Here is a 17,174-nt window from a genome sequence, read left to right as displayed (position 1 = left end):
AGTCAATGTGTTGCACATGATTAAGAGGATAAGCAGAGTCATTAACTAAACTGACTAATGGGCTACAGAGCTCTAAAACTCCCAAATGCCATCATGATGAAAGGAAGGCATTTACTTATTAATTTTCCTGCATAGATCTTATTTTGGTAGCAAGAGATTGGATTCATTGCTTTACAGCTTCCCTGACTTGGTGTCATTGGTCTAGAGTGATATTGCCCTCCTTATCATATAAAAAGCCCATCATTTGCATGTTCCAGGTATAATTTCAGACAACCCGTCATATCTGTTCTTTTTCAGCAGACACAATTTCATGAAGACTTCAGATCCGTCAACAACAGATAACATTCTCTAATTTTTACAACAGGATTCATTAAATTGTGTAAGGTCCCATTAGACTGAGCAACAAATAGATGTAATCACACAAACACGGGAGTTTATTTATAAAATACAAAAGGGGTCCACAAAACAAGTTGTTCTGTTTTAAAATCTAAAATTTAGAGGTGCCTGGGTGGCTCATTCGGTCAAGCATCTGACTTGAGCTTGGGTCATAATCTCAGAGTTAGTGAGTTTGAGACCTGTGTCAGGCTCTGTGCTGACAGCTCAGAGCCTGGAGCCTACTTCAGTTTCTGTGTCTCCCTCTCTCTCTCTCTCTGTTCCTCCCCTACTCATACTCTGTCTCTCTCAAAAAAATAAATAAATAGATAAACATCAAAAAATTTAAAAAAATAAAATATAGATTTGGGGAATTATATATTTTGCAGCTCATATGTTTCTTTCACAGCATCTTTCTTTACACCATAAATCCAACAGAGTAAATACATTTGTTTGAATACTATTGTATTGTTGTAAGACACTGAAAGAGACTCCCCCCCAAAAAAAGTGTAGAAAAGCTTCATATATGCATATATATTAATGCTATCATATGTATAATTGATATCATTTACATATATACACACACATATATATAATTGATAAGGAAATTAAATGTAGTTGTAGAGATGCACAGCATATTAGGTCATTGATGAGTTATACATGTAGAAGAGTCCTATTTTTTATAGAGGATGCTGCAGGCTAGAAGACTTTTGACACCCCTGAGAAGACAAGTACTATTGGATTCCGGGTGAGGTGGCTGGAATATAAAATAAATGGATGTGAGGTAAGCATTAACAAGTCTCTGGAGACTTTATAAATAGAAAGATGTTGACCTGGTTCATAAAGTGGATAAAACCTATTGGAAATAAGTATGTAAGGATGACAATAATGAGTTGTGGAGAGAATTTTTGTTAGTCAATGAAGGTAAGAGTTAGAAAGGGCATTGACACTCTTGCTAAGGAGGAAAAAAACTCTAAGTAGTGTACTGTTATAAAGGGAGAACAGAGTTAGGAGCCAGAGGACCTAAGATTTACCACAATCTCCACCCCTTTCTAGCTCTGTGACCTTTGCTAACTGGCTGAACTCCACTAGGTCTGTTTCTGCATGAGTGAAATAGTCAGAGTAAGAACTGCCCTTGCAAGATTGTTGTTATAATTACGTGATATAAGCAAGACAAAGAGATTTGTAACGGGAAGTACTCAGTGATTATGAGTTAAATTTATTCATAATAAATTAGAGTTTCATAGAATAAGAAATCTATAGTTATTCACTGCACATGTACAGATATATACACACAATTATGTACATGTTTAGTAATTTGATGAAATCACTAAAGTAATTAACATAGTAACTGACACATGGGAATTTGTCTACTCCATTGTTACTTATGTACCATAAGAGCCAATATTTCTTTGCTGATATTTAAAATACTATGACAGTTAACTAATATATAAAGAGAACTAAAACAGCCTACGAAGACTAAAGGCTGCAGAAACATATGAGAATTACATCCATGATAGAAGCAAGAAAAATGCCCAGTGTTACAATCAATGAAGAGACAGAAAAATTGTATTTTAAAAGTGATATTTATTAATACTTAGCAGAGACAGAGAAGGCATCATCTGTACTTCTGTAGGGATCACTGAATAGATAAAGATCATTTTATTCACAAAACTTTTAGGTTTCTTAATAATATCATTCAACAGGTGATAGGTGGCAACTAAATACAAAAACTTCACGTACATTATTTCCTCTCTATGATTTTACTTTGTTGTCTAATATTGCATATAAGCAGTATATATTTATTTATGGTGCTATCCTTGAAGCATAATGACTCATCTATTCACTGAGACACTGGGGCATACTGACAACATTTTCTGTTATTTGACTATCAGACTATTCCCCGAAGTTCCATTGTTTTCTTTAATTGATTATTTATATGTAATATTAACATATGTAATAACTTCTAGTTGCATTTGACAATGGCTTTTATTTTAATGACAAATCACTCATTCTAGTTCTCTTATATTTGGTTACAGGAGCTACCTAAATTCCATTAAGTTTGCGGAAAAAAAAAAAAACAACAACAAAGACCATACATGTATCTTCGCATTTAGATTATACTTCAGTTTGATTTTTAAAGATTACTGAGTTTCAGATTCCTAAGAAATAATAAAAAATAAGAAGCCTGAACTGGTCAAAAGTCAAGTTCATTTCTAAATTTTTTTTTTAACGTTTATTTATTTTTGAGACAGAGAGAGACAGAGCATGAACGGGGGAGGGTCAGAGAGAGAGGGAGACACAGAATCCGAAACAGGCTCCAGGCTCTGAGCAGTCAGCCCAGAGCCTGACGCGGGGCTCGAACTCACAGACCGTGAGATCGTGACCTGAGCCGAAGTCGGACGCTTAACCGACTGAGCCACCCAGGCGCCCCAAGTTCATTTCTAAAGAATGGGATTTCACAGAATTAATGCTGCAACTTCTTAATTTAACTTTCAGCAAATAATCAGATAAACGTGTGCCTGTCATTACAAACTGTTCATACTTTCTTGAAAAATTGAGGTTAATCTTATTTTAAAGACTGGAAATTTAGAAAATGAAGTTAAGAAACATGATCATGTCTTGATGGAAGAATTCAGACGAAAAGCTCTAACTATTCAATCTCTAAAACTTCGAGCTACACATGCTGTTTGTTTCCAGTTGCAAAGAAGAGGACACATTAAAACGTGAAAAGAGTATAACGTCATTGAATGAAACATATTCAGGAAAGTAATTACAGTTTATATGTTATCATTTTTATGTTTACCTTAAACATTATTTATATTTTATACTTTATTTTTCTTTAAACCTTTATTTATTATATTTTGAGAGAGAGAGGGAGACAGAGCAGGGAAGAGGCAGAGAGAGAGGAAGAGAGAGAGAATCCCAAGCAGGCTCCGCACTGTCAGTGCAGAGCCCTATGTCAGGCTCCAGCTCATGAACTATGGGATCATAAGCTGAGCAGATACCAAGAGTCGGATGCTTAACCCACCAACCCACCTAGGTGTCCCTACACTCTTTCTTTTCAATTACCCTCTTTATGACACTTCATAACTTATATTTCTAGGTTGTTTTCAACATAAAAATTCTTCAACATTGGTGTTTATGACTAAAATCCAGATACAAATTGTTCTCTCTTCTAGAGTTTTAACTTTCTTCTATTGGATTCAGGAATTATAACATAAAAAGACAAATTTCTAAATTATAATTTATCTGTAGAAGTTAGCTAAACGACAACTTCTATCATAGCAATAGATATATTTTTTTAAATTTGAATATATGCTTCTTAATTCATTATATCTATCTGAATGCTACGAAGTAATACATTGTGCTCCTTGAAACCATGCCCATATATCATGACACTGCTGAATAATTTGGCTTATTTATTATTTTTTAAACAGTCATTGAATACAGTGTGCTGACATGTTTTATTTCCCAAGCTACTTGGACATGGTGTGTGGTTTTTACATTAATCCACAGTAACCAGAAGTTATTTTCCATAGGAAACAATAACAAATGCAATTGACAAATTATGTTTGCTAGTGGAAACAACATTGCATTATTTTCTAATAATGAGACAGTGAGCATATCCTTACTGATCAAAGCTTACAAATTAAAAAAAAAACCCACAGTAGTGGAGTATATTTGTTATGACTCGAGCTGGATAATTGTCAGGACACACACACAAAACTTAAATTCACTTGTAATAAGCCCCAGAATGACACAGCTCTGTGTAAATCTGATGCATTCAGCAGAAAGGTCAGTCAGGCAGCAAAAGACAATTATTTTCCTATGGTTGGGCCCATATTGATTTTTATACCCAAGTTTGTTTAGTAGGTGGTCCATGAATATCTACAGAATTCATTTTCATCTGGCTCCTATCTGTAGCAGAACAGATATAGAAACAAACTGTCAACCTACAATGTCCATGAATATTTCTTTAAAAATGGAAAAATGGAAGTGGCTTTTTTCCCAAAAGGACCCATTAGAAATCAGAGCCAGAGATAGATCATGTAACTAAGACATGGAATTTTCAGACCACAGAAACCTCTAATATTGTCATGAGATAAGTTCCTTTTCCTTTTCTGTCTGATATACGTGTAAGCCATAAAAGATGTGCATAGTTATGACATTAAGCCTATAAAAGAATTACCAAAACACTCTATGCTGTCATGCCGCAATTAAGAAAATTAACACAAAATTATGTAGTACAAAAGGAAACAAGTTTCTTAAAGACCATCTTGGCCACCAGTCTCCTACCCCAATTTCACAGATGAAGTAAATGAGACAAGAAGCACAATGCCAATTTGCAGAAAATATTAAGCAAATGATAAAACAAGGTCAAGAATCAGTTTAGATCTGTGGACACCGCACAGTGTGTGGTCATTGATCTGTGTGCGCATATGTGTGCTGATATGTGCATGAGTGTTTATGGCTATGTGTGTGTATGTGTATGTGTGACAAATAGACAGAAACAAATATATGTCACAAGTAAATAAATGGTCTCCAGAATTTATTCAGGTAATGATTCAGCAAGGTCTTTTACCTGTTCAGTATAGTTCGGTAGACACGGAAGAGTGTGTACGTTTATTCACCTGTGTGTACATGCAAATATGCATGGGTGTTTGTGTCTCTGTGTGTGCATGCCTGTGTATAAGAAAAAGAAATAAATATATATCATGAAAGAATGTGGTTTAATGAGTATAAATATAACTTTTCAGCTGCCTACATGCACCTATGAAACATTCTGCTACTTCTTTAGTAGCTTTCATTCATCTTGGTTGTATCAGAAAGGAATCAAATAAAGTAAAACAAATAAAAAATAAGGAAAATAAAAAGACATCAAGATATGTTTGTAAATTGAAATATTATTAAAGAATTTATGTCTCCATTTTGTGCCCTGAAATATGATCGTATTTAGAAATGTATAATCCTTAGAAAAAAATAGATGAATTCATGGCACCTTATAATATCATTCTTTGTAAGATTATGTGCATAGAAGTTAAGAGCACAGGCTCATGACCAATTTTCTGGGACTCTAATTTACAAAGTGTTGGACCATAGTTAAGTTATATAAAATTTCTGGACCTCAGTTTATCCACCAGTAAAACAGGTATATTAACAGTATTAAGGAACAGTGCCTGGGAAAAGGCGTCTTAAAAGTATTAGCTATTATTTCTAAATTTTTGTATGTTTGAATGGAAATTTTGGATATTTTTAATTCTCCAAAAGTTTTACTTAAAACATGATACATCATTGCCCCAAAGAGACAATGAATCAACAATAAGTAAATGTCTTGCATCTGAAAGTATAAATAATATGCAATTGTCGCAAAACCATAAGATACCTAGCAATGAACCTAGCCAAAGAGGTGAAAGACCTGTACTCTGAAAACTATAAAACACTAATGAAAGAAACTGAAGATGGAAAAAAGAAACAGAAAAGCATTCTACGCACAGGGATTGGAAGAACAAATATTACTTTTGTTTTTAGTTTATTTATTTATTTTGAGAGAGAGAGAGAGAGAGAGAGAGAGAGAGAGAGAGAGAGAGAGACAATGGCGGGGGTGTGCAGAGAGAGAAAGAGTAAGAGAGAATTCCAAGCAGACTCCACACTGTCAGTGCAGAGTCCAAAGCGGGGCTCAAACTCACAAACCGTGAGATCACAACTGAGCCAAAATCAAGAGTCAGATACTTGGGGCACCTGGGTGGCTCAGATGGTTAAGCGTCCGACTTTGGCTCAGGTCATGATCTCATGATTTGTGACTTTGAGCCCTGCATTGGGCTCTATGCTAACAGTTCAGAGCCTGCTTCAGATTCTGTGTCTCCTTCTCTCTCTGTCCCTCCCCCACTTGCACTCTGTCTCTCTTTCGCTCTCTCAAAAATAAACATTAAAAAAAAAAAAAAAGTAGGATGCTTAATCAACTGAGCCACCCAGGCACTCCAGAACAAATATTTTAAAAATTTTAATACTACCTAAAGCAATCTACACATTTAATGCAATCCCTATCAAAATACCACCAGCATTTTTCACAGAACTAGAACTAACAATCCTAAAATTTGTATGTAACCAAAAAAACCCTGAATAGCCAAGGCAAACTTGAAAGAGAAGAACAAAGCTTGAAGCATCACAATTCCAGACTTCAAGTTATATTACAAGGTTGTAGTAATATACAGCTCTCTTCTCCCCACCCTGCATTCTCTCTCTCTCTCTCTCTCTCTCTCTCTCTCTCTCTCTCTCTCTCTCTCAAAGCAGTATGGTACTGGCATTAAAAACAGACACATGGATCAACGGAATACAATAAAAAATCTAGAAAGAAACCCCAAACTATACAGTCAACTAATCTTCAACAAAGCAGGAAAGAATATCCAATGGAAAAAAGACAGTCTCTTTAATAAATGGTGTTGGGAAAATTAAACAATATGTAAAAGAGTGAAACTAGACTACTTTCTTACGCCAAACACAAAAACCAACTCAAAATGGATTAAAGACCTAAATATGAGACGTGAAACCAAAATCCTAGAAGAGAACACAGGCAGTAACCTCTTTGACATCGGCCATAGCAGCTTCTTTCTAGATATGTCTCCTGAGACAAGGAAAACAGAAGCAAAAATAAATATTGGGACTTTATCAAAATAAAAAGCTTTTGTACAACAAAGGAAACAATAAATGAAACTATAGGGCAACCTAGAGAATGGAAGAAGATACTTACAAATGACATATCTGATAAAGGTTTTGTATCCAAAATATATAAAGAACTTATGAAATTCAACATTTGAAATACAAATAATCCAACTAAAAACTGGGCACAGGACATGAGTAGACATTTTTCCAAAGAAGACATCCAGATGGCCCAGGGAAACACATGTCAAAACTACAATGAGATGCCACATTATACCTGAGAGAAAGGCTAAAATCAACAACACAATAAACAACAGGTGTTGGCAAGGATGTGGGGGAAAAGGATCCTGCACTGTTGGTGGGATTGGTGGAAATGCAAACTGCTGTAGCCACAGTGGAAAATAGTTTGGAGGGTCCTCAAAACGTTAAAAACAAAACTACTCTATGATCCAGCAATTGCACTACTATAATTTACCCAAAGAATACAAAAATACTAAATCAAAGGATATATGCACCCTGATGTTTACAGCAGCATTATGTATAATAGCCAAATTAGGGAAAGAGCCCAAGTGTGCATCTAATGATGAATGGATATAGAAGAGGTGATATATACATACAATGAAATATTATTCAGCAATCAAAAAGAATGAAATCTTGCCATTTGACAACAACATGGATGGAGCTAGAGACTATTATGGTAAGTGAAATAAGGCAGTCAGAGAAAGACAAATACCACATGATTTCATTCATATATGGAATTTAAGAAACAAAACAAACAAGCAAATGGAAAAAAGAGAGAGAGGAGGCAAGCCAAGAAACAGAACTATAGAGAACAAACTGATGGTTACCAGAGGGGAGGTGGCTGGGAGGATAGGTTACGTAGGTGATAGGGATTAAGGAGACACTCGTTGTGATGAGCACCGGGTGTTGTACGGAATTGTTTCATCACTACGTTGCACACCTGAAACTAATATTACACTGTGTGTTAACTAACTGGAATTTAAATAAAAGCTTGAAAAAAATAAAAGTATAAGTAATCAAGAGATATATTTAAAGCAGATCCTAAAATTAAATTCAACTAATCAACTTTGTAATGAAGTTGTTAATAAGCAAAAATATAATTCTCTTTGTGGTTGTAACTTATTTTATGCAAATATTCTTTCTGGAAAAGATAAGTGATAATTTCAATATGTGTATCCTTATGCTAATTAATATTCAGGGAGACTATCATGACTATTGTCACCTATTTAATGGTTCATTGAATTTAGTGTTCATACCATTTTCCCCTTTTACATTTTCACAAAAATAGATATAATAAAATCTAGTAATAAGAACTAGAGAATGTGCATAAATGATGACAGGCCAGCTGTTCACTGTTCATGAGTTTAAATAATTTTATAACCTCACATTTGTAATTCATGTATTTGGCTTCACATTTTTTATATTAAATATTTATGCATTGAGACATTTAAGGAAAGTTTTCACATGTATTCCCAGCTCTATAGAGAAATAATGTAACCATTTCACATAATTACTTTATATTAGAAATTAGATTTAACAAAATAATTAGTGTCTTTTTTATCAAAGAAATGTAAATATTAAGTTGTCTTTAACCTTTTTTTAAAATTTTTTTTAATTTTTTCATGTTTATTTTATTTTTGAGAGAGAGAGAAAGAGAGTGCACGAGCAGGGGAGGGGCAGAGACAGAGGGAGACACAGAATCTGAAGCAGGCTCCAGGCTCTAAGCTGTCAGCACAGAACCCGACGTGGGGCTGGAACTCAGGAGCCGTGAGACCATGATCTGAGCCAAAGTCAGATGCTCAACCGACTTAGCCACCCAGGCCCCACGTTGTCTTTAACCTTAAACACACATTTCCATAGTTTAAAAAAAAGCCTCTCAAACACTGTCCATTTATTCATTAGAACAGGGGTTGACAAACTAGAGTCTGTCAGCCAAATATGACCCACAGCCTCCTTTTGTGTTAAAAAAAAAGTTTTATCTGTACAGCCATACTCATTTGTTAACATTTTTTTTCTATTTCTATGACTGCTTCCACGCTATCACAGCAGAGGTACAGAGGGCATCTAGTATAAAATATCTATGATCAAGCTTCATATAGAAAAAGTTAAGAACATAGAACTTTTTTAAAAATTTTTTTTTAACGTTTATTTATTTTTGAGACAGAGAGAGACAGAGCATGAACGGGGGAGGGCCAGAGAGAGAGGGAGGCACAGAATCTGAAACAGGCTCCAGGCTCTGAGCTGTCAGCACAGAGCCTGATGCGGAGCTCGAACTCACAGACCATGAAATCATGACCTGAGTCGAAGTCGGACGCTTAACCGACTGAGCCACCCAGGCGCCCCAGAACTTTTTTAATAAACTTCAAATTATTGCAGTCTAGTCCATCCATTTACAGTAATTTCCCCCTGTATTTTTGTAATATCATTCTAACTAGTCGATCCAAATATACATTTTTCTCTCATCTATTATCCAAAAGGCAAAATGACCATGGCATCTGTCTCCTCACAAATATCCAATGGCTGGGATGCCTGGTTGGCTCAGTAGGTGGGACAAGGCAGCTGTTGTTCTCAGGGTTGTGGGTTCAAGCCCCACACTGGGTATAGAGATTACTTAAAAGTAAATAAAATCTTTAAACCAAACCAACCAAACAAAAAAATATCTAATGGCTTTCCATGAATTGTGTGACAAAGTTAAAGTTCTTTGCCTTTTTCTACAGGATCCATGCGGTTTGGACCTTCCAACCTTCCCGTCTCATTTTGCATTGCGCTCCCCTTTCCTGCCTGGCCTGCTTTGCACACATTACTCTTTCTGCCCTATTCCTCCATTTTCATATTTTCTCTAGTTAATGTCTTTTTACTCTTTAAATCACAGATCTTTCTTCTCTTCACTATCAGTCAGGTTCCCTCCTGCAAACATATTCATAGCACAGTTTACCTCCTTTATCATAGCACTGACTAAAAATAATTATACATGTATTCATTTTGTGGTTGGAGTAAGCATTTACCCTAGTAAAATTAAATTACGTGAGGGCAGAAATCCTTGTCTGCGTGTCTCCACCTTGCATCTGTAATACCTAGTGCAGTGGTGGGTATCAGTTACGCAGTATTTGCTGATGAAAAAAACAGATACTAAATTTCAGTTTTACAAATTTATACCCCAAATAATCAAAGCAACCTGATGTTTCTTAAAGTGCTGAAAATAATCAAAACACATCATTCCTAGAACTTTCTCAGGGAAACCTAACTTTAAATGTGTTTGAAATCATCTAAATATACAAATTACACGTTATTTCAGATGAGTAAAACTAACTGAAGCCAGAGGTAGTAGGTGACATGAATGTTTTTTACAAGGACTTAAAAGGAGGAAAAGAAAACTCAGGGGTTACGTCAAGTGCTATGGCTAGTTGAAACTCTGATTTATTCTTCAAGAAAAAAAAATTATGTCAAACAATTCACTTAATACTGGAGTATCTCATTATATATTGTATATTCTGCAATGAAAAGGGAATTTTAAGCACTCCAAGTGCTCTTTCCCAAATTCCCTTGGACGTGTTGTTTTGATAGGTCTTTAAGCTAGAAGAGGATGTCAGAGATTCCCAGGATGTAATGACACATTGAAATGAGAAACCAGAATTTCTAGCATAAAGAATTGGCGGTAACAGTTAAGGAAGGAGGGAAATACAACATCATGGCATGAACTTTAAAGATGGCCTCTGGCAATGAGTGTGTGGTAGTATGGGGGAAGCCACCAAGGTGCTTCTACAGCTACTACCTACAGCACACTCTTACTTACCTTGATGGAGGGTGTGGCAACATTGTAGTAAACAAAATCCTGAAAAACTGTACCAGTATCTCATAAATTGGAAATAAGTGGATATTCTGAACATCTCAGGGGAAAGACAGAAATAAACCTTCAAAGTAAATGCCATTCCATGCCACCCCTGTATCTCAGGAGTAGTTGTTTTAGAAACAAATAACTACATAAAGACAAAAACGATGAGGACTCACCATTTTGGAATTTTCTCCGCTTGAAGGAACCTGAAAGAAAGAATTATGATAATTACTTAAGCTTAATTTTCTTCAGGAATAAATGGAATTTTATACAGTAGAATTTAAAAAAAATCCTCACAGAAATATACTAAAAGAAGGGGAGAAAAAGAAATGAGACAACTCAAGTTGCAGGTGGGAGCAGGGAATGGGTGGGGTGCAGGTAAGGTGACTTCTTTTGCTTTATTCTGATAGATGTTCTTACGTAGGAGAGAAAGAAATTTAATCTCAGCAGTGACCTTCCAATAAATGTAGGTTTTCTCTGCCAGGGGTCAGGGCTGAATAAAGAGCATATGTACAATTCAGAAGGGCCTGGAGTCTGGACAAACTAGATGTCAATCTCTGCATGTTATGTACCAGCAGTACACTCCTAGGCAAAGTATTTTCCTTCTCTGACTCACAGTTTTGCTTTTCATCTGACTCCTAGCACAACATTACACAAACATGTTCTGAATATGTGACTGCAGATTTAGAAATAAATCAGATTTGAAATTATGGGAACAAACTGCCTTTCATTCTTGTGTTAACTTGCCCTGGCATTGAGGATAAAATTTGTTTCAGATGATAGTTTATGTGGAACCTATTAGAGATAAGTTAAAAAGAGAATTTTATCCTTCCTCAAGTATGTTATGAGCATTAGTTCCATAGTTAACAAAACTATGTTCTTTGACCTAGAACTATAGATTCTTTAAATGTATGTTTTCCTTCTTAAACATTCTATGTTTTAGCATTTTCAAGGAAATTTAATAAATCAAGAGAGTCAAGGGTAAAGTGTCCAATTACATAAAGATTAAATATCAATTACTATAATGTATGGATTAATTATGAATTATTAAAATGATGAGTCTGCTATTAACTTGATCCATAATGATATAAAAAAATCATGGGTTTGAAATTTTATGGTTCTAAATTTCCCACGAATATTTTAGAAATGTAAAGTTCAACCCTAAGGCAATCAGCCTAGAGATACCATAAAGAAATGCTTCTCTAGCCATTCCTCATTTATCTGCTGATTCCATTTTGAGTTGTGTTACTTGCCGAGGTATGGGAAAGATGGTGTTTTCAGTGGGTTGGCATTCACAGAACCTTCTGGTAACTTAATGTTAAGTGCAAAGTGTTATTTTGAAGGACGAACAAAAAAGAATTGATTGGGAGAATTTAGGGGCAAAAGGAAAGGGCTATTACTATTAGCATGGAGTGTGGTCAGAGGCTTGTACTTTGATGGATAGAAAGTACTTTAAAGAAGGATAACTCTGTCTTTCTGTTCTTCCAAGATTTGCAGACTTTCTTGTCGACAGCTACAGAACAAGACACGATCTCACTAATGATTCTTGATCACACACAACTATCCACTCACATAAGACTGAAAATTAATATTAAATCTTATTCCAGGGTCCCATTTTTAGCTATTCTCAATAAAGCGATCGTAAATATTAACCTATTTTAAAAATAAAATAGGTAGACAAAGAAATGACCACTTAAACACATGTCTAAAAAATGGCATATGATTCTAGATTAAAATGCACAATTTGCCTGTGTAGATAAAAATATTTATTCATCTTTCTACAAATATAATTACACATTAATTTTTAATAAATTGGGATTCACACTGTTATAAATACTTTTTACGGGAGACACAAATAGGATAGAAAAGCAGATTCCTATAAAACACAATTTCATGCCTAGTTTCTTTTCATCATGCTAAGAATTTTATGACTTTATGAACCCCTCATAAGAGAACTTTTACAAACATGGGGCTGGCTTGTGTGATAATGGCCTAGCCTACTAACATTGATAATTTGATTTGAATGACTTAAAAAATAAAATGTTTTTATTGTTATAGTAGTTCTTTCAATAAATATCAATTTCTGCTAAACAATAGTATTAAATTTCCCTTATGTTTCTATGACTAGGATATTGAGTACTTCTAGTAGATTGGTCATATGATATTTTTAAAACCATTTGTGTGATTCAGAAGAGATGTGGGATTAACTATTTTTTAAGAGAGAAATGCTTAATGTATTTTCATTAAAAATTATTGCATTTCCAAGTGGATGCTTATGAGGGAATCGCTTCTTGCTCTCTAGGATCAGAGGGCTAAAATGCAGAGAATATCTTGAGTTTTTGCCCTAAGTTTGTGAAATCATTATGTTTCATAAAGAGGGGATCCAGAGGCATTCAACAACAGAAATGCCACACCTGAGGTGTTTGTTAGGAGCACTTCATAGTGAATGTTCTTCAAATTTTAATGTCACCCCAATCTGATCCTGGAAGAGGACAGTTTTTATGATGATCAACTGAGGTATGTGGAGAAAGTAGTGATATCTCCTGAGATTATTTCTATAAAATACAGTGATTTTTAATTTTACTAACATTTGATATAACGTATAAACATTTTTAAGCTTATTTATTTTGAGAGTGAGAGAGAGTGAGCAGAAGAGGGACAGAGAGAATCCCAAGTATGCTCCACACTGTCAGCACAGAGCCCAACTTGGGGCTCGAACTCATGAACCATGAGATCATGACCTCAGCCGAAACCAAGAGATGCCCAACCGACAGAGCCACCCAGCCACCTGTAACATTTGATACAACATTTGATGTAAGTACTCTCAATCAGTATATTTGACAGACTGCCATGGGTCATGTGCCTTACTAGAGGTGGCCTGAGTTTAAGGAGAAAGTGTAGTATTTAGTGATGTTAATAGTTACTCTTATTCAATTTCTACATATCAGGAAGGATGTTAGTGGATTCTACTATTTTGAACAAATTAAACTCATCTTTCACAGATAAACAAGGATTTTTTTGTTTTAAAGATTTCTAAAAAGGGGGCACCTGGGTGGCTCAGTCGGTTGAGCGTCCGACTTCAGCTCAGGTCATGATCTCACTCTCTGTGAGTTCGAGCCCCGCATCAGGCTCTGTGCTGACAGATCAGAGCCTGGAGCCCGCTTCAGATTCTGTGTCTCCCCTCTCTCTGCCTCTCCCCTGCTCATGCCCTCTCTATGTCTCAAAAATAAATGAAAACATTAAAAAAATTTCTAAAAAAGAAAACACCATTTCAGAATATTAATAAAAATACAACAAAAGTGATCAAGAAGATGGCAGAACTAAGATTTTTCCAAGCAGAAATTTTGTACTCGGTAACAGAAAAGATAGTGATAATTCATCTGAAAAGAAATGAAAAAAATAATAAGCCAAAAATGTCCTTGAAATTATGTAAAATATATGTAACAGGTTTAAACTTAGCATGTCTCACTCCTTATTGCTTCTACTTCCCTTGCTGCTGTGACTTCTGCTTACCTTGCATGTAGGCATGTTATAGCTTAGATGTACAAAGACTTCTATAGCTTAGATGTACAAAGACTGCTTTTTATCCAAAACCCACCTCACCTGAGGAGATAAGGAAGTACATACAGAAATGATTATGCTATGTCTAAGATTTTCAGGAATGACATGACCAGATTCCTGTATGAAAAGATCAACTGACAAAGGACAAAGAAGTTACACAACCTTCTTTGGATGTCTACAGATGTCAGCCATCTTTTGACTCCAATCTCCTTTTTTCTCCTTTGCTAACATAAAAGAAGCTCAAATTTCATGCCCAGGGAGATGGTTTTTTAGGAAAGTAGTCCGCCATCTCCTTGGTTTGCTAGTTTTCTGAATAAAGTTGCCTTCCTTACCCCAGGATCTTTTCTCTTGACTTATTGGCCTGTTGTGTGGGGCACAGAATGAGCTTAGACTCATAACACATAGAGTTGGATCAATTGTCATCAGTGATGGGCCTTATCTATACTCTATTGTGCCTTGAGATAATGGATAATGATACTATAGGAATTGCTTGATAAATAGCAATTTTTAAAACATTCAAAATATGAAGGCCATTTAAACATTTTTTTTCTGCAATGATTAAAGTCATGTAAAAAAACTTAAAAACATTTCAATAAATATTATGGTAATGTTTAGAATGCTCTTAATAAGATTCATATTTAATAGCTACAGGAAGTAAATGCCACATTACACTAACTACACTTTTTTTGGGAAGCTACTTTTGAGAATATTTACCTGAAAGTAAGAATATTCTCATTCTTCTTTGCTTGTTAAAAAACAAAAAGCTTCAGGGGTGCCTCGGTGGCTCAGTTGGTTGAGCATCCGACTTGATTTCAGCTCTCAGGTTATGATCCCAGGGGCATGAGATCAAGCCCTGCATCAGTCTCTGCACTGAGCATAGAGCCTGCTTAAGATATTCTCTCTCTTTCTCTCTCTCTTCCCTGCTCATGCTTTCTCTCTTTCTCTCTCTCTCTCTCTCTCTCTCTCTCTCTCTCTCTCTCCCTGCCTCCCTCCATCCCTCTAAAACACAGAAAAATTTCAATTAATACATGGAATATAACATGGCAGGGAAAATAATGTTTATTTTTAAGTAAATACATTTTGGGGGAGGATAAATAGAAAATACCTTGAGTGATTAGAATAGTCAAGTGTTAAAAAAAATTACATAGCATGGTAGATGTTTCATAGTGTTGGGTATAAGTACAGACATTTCCAATTAGCCAGACCACGGTATTTAAAAATTTCCATGTCAGGGGCGCCCTGGGTGGCTCAGTCGGTTAAGTGTCAGACTTCTGTTCAGGTCATGATCTCAGGGATCGTGAGTTCGTGGGTTCAAGCCCCACATCAGGCTCTGTGGTGACAGCTCAGAGCCTAAAGCTTGCTTCAGATTCCATGTCTCCCTCTATCTCTGCCCTTACCCTGCTCATGCTCTGTCTCTCTCTCTCAAAAAGTGAATAAAACATTATTTTTTTAAATTTCCATGTGAATAAAAAAGTACATTAAAAAGTTGGGTGGATGAGTCATTCAATGAAAGATACATTAAGAAAGATATATTTCTAACAGTAAATCATTTCAAAAAGTCAATGTCTTGTGGCAAAGCCAAGTGTGTAAAGAGTGTGGGGGAAAAATTTTTCGGTTATAATGTTTAAAAAACACAGTGATGTTGTATAGCCAACATCCTAGATAAAATTTAGCTACTGTTCACTAACAAACAAACAATTCATAAAGAACCTGTATCTGTAAGTACATTAGTGTCTATAGGGCATCTTTTTGTAGTTGATATTATTTTAGGGAAGGAGAGAGGGGAGGCAGGAGGGAAATATCTTAGAATAAAGCATGTAAAGCATATAGACTATCTGACTGGGTAAGGGTTTAAATTTCTCCCATCTCTCTGTTCTTTTTCCATTTTTGATTATTAAAATTATTGGCAGTGTTAACATATCTCAACCGTTTATGTAGATTTAATTCTTGTAATACTTTCAAATTTTTATTACTGTCATTAATTTCATTCAGAGTGCCAGTAAATCTGTACTTAGCAAAAAAAAAAAAAAAAAAAAAGGAAAAAATTAAGATTTTGCCTTCCTTGCTCTGTTTCAGCTGTAGTTATTATGTAAATAGAAAGTGAAATGAGAAGTGAATTAGCCAAGTTGTTAGCAATAGCAAAGTAGACAAGGAAACAAAAGCTGCTGTGATCATTCGTAATTTGACATTTCAAAGGGACAACATAGTAAGACCGAACTTTTTATCTCTTCTAATTTTTTCTTGATACCATAGTAAACATGTTTTTGTGATGACTAGTTTTTTCCCATCCCCACAATTTGCAAAGTATCTTCATTTATCTTTCATGTAATTGTCCACAAGCTGACTGCTTCCTTATATTATACTTGCCTATTAGATTATAAAGGATTTTTAATACTGACATAAATTCCTGTATCTACAATTTATTTCTTTTGTGGAGTAAAGTAAGTCTTCCAGTATTTCAAAGTGTTTATTTCCTCACTTGTTAAATTAGGATAAAGCTGCTTTATGGCTTTAATGAGTGTGACAAAGGAATTAAATGAAGCATGTAGGTGATAAAGCTTCATTAAAAAAGTAAAGCAATCCACAAATATGGCTGGCTGCCTACCTTGACAGATAAATAAATAAATAAATAAATAAATAAATAAATAAAATGATGCGAAATGACTAACTTGTGTCTGATGAAATGGGCATCTGGAGTAGCCATTACTCAAAATCCTCTGAAACATCT

Source organism: Panthera tigris, chromosome A1 (genome assembly GCF_018350195.1).
Source record: "Panthera tigris isolate Pti1 chromosome A1, P.tigris_Pti1_mat1.1, whole genome shotgun sequence".
Lineage (NCBI taxonomy): Eukaryota > Metazoa > Chordata > Mammalia > Carnivora > Felidae > Panthera > Panthera tigris.
The sequence above is the reverse complement of the archived record's forward strand: the minus strand, read 5'-3'. Positions refer to the sequence as shown.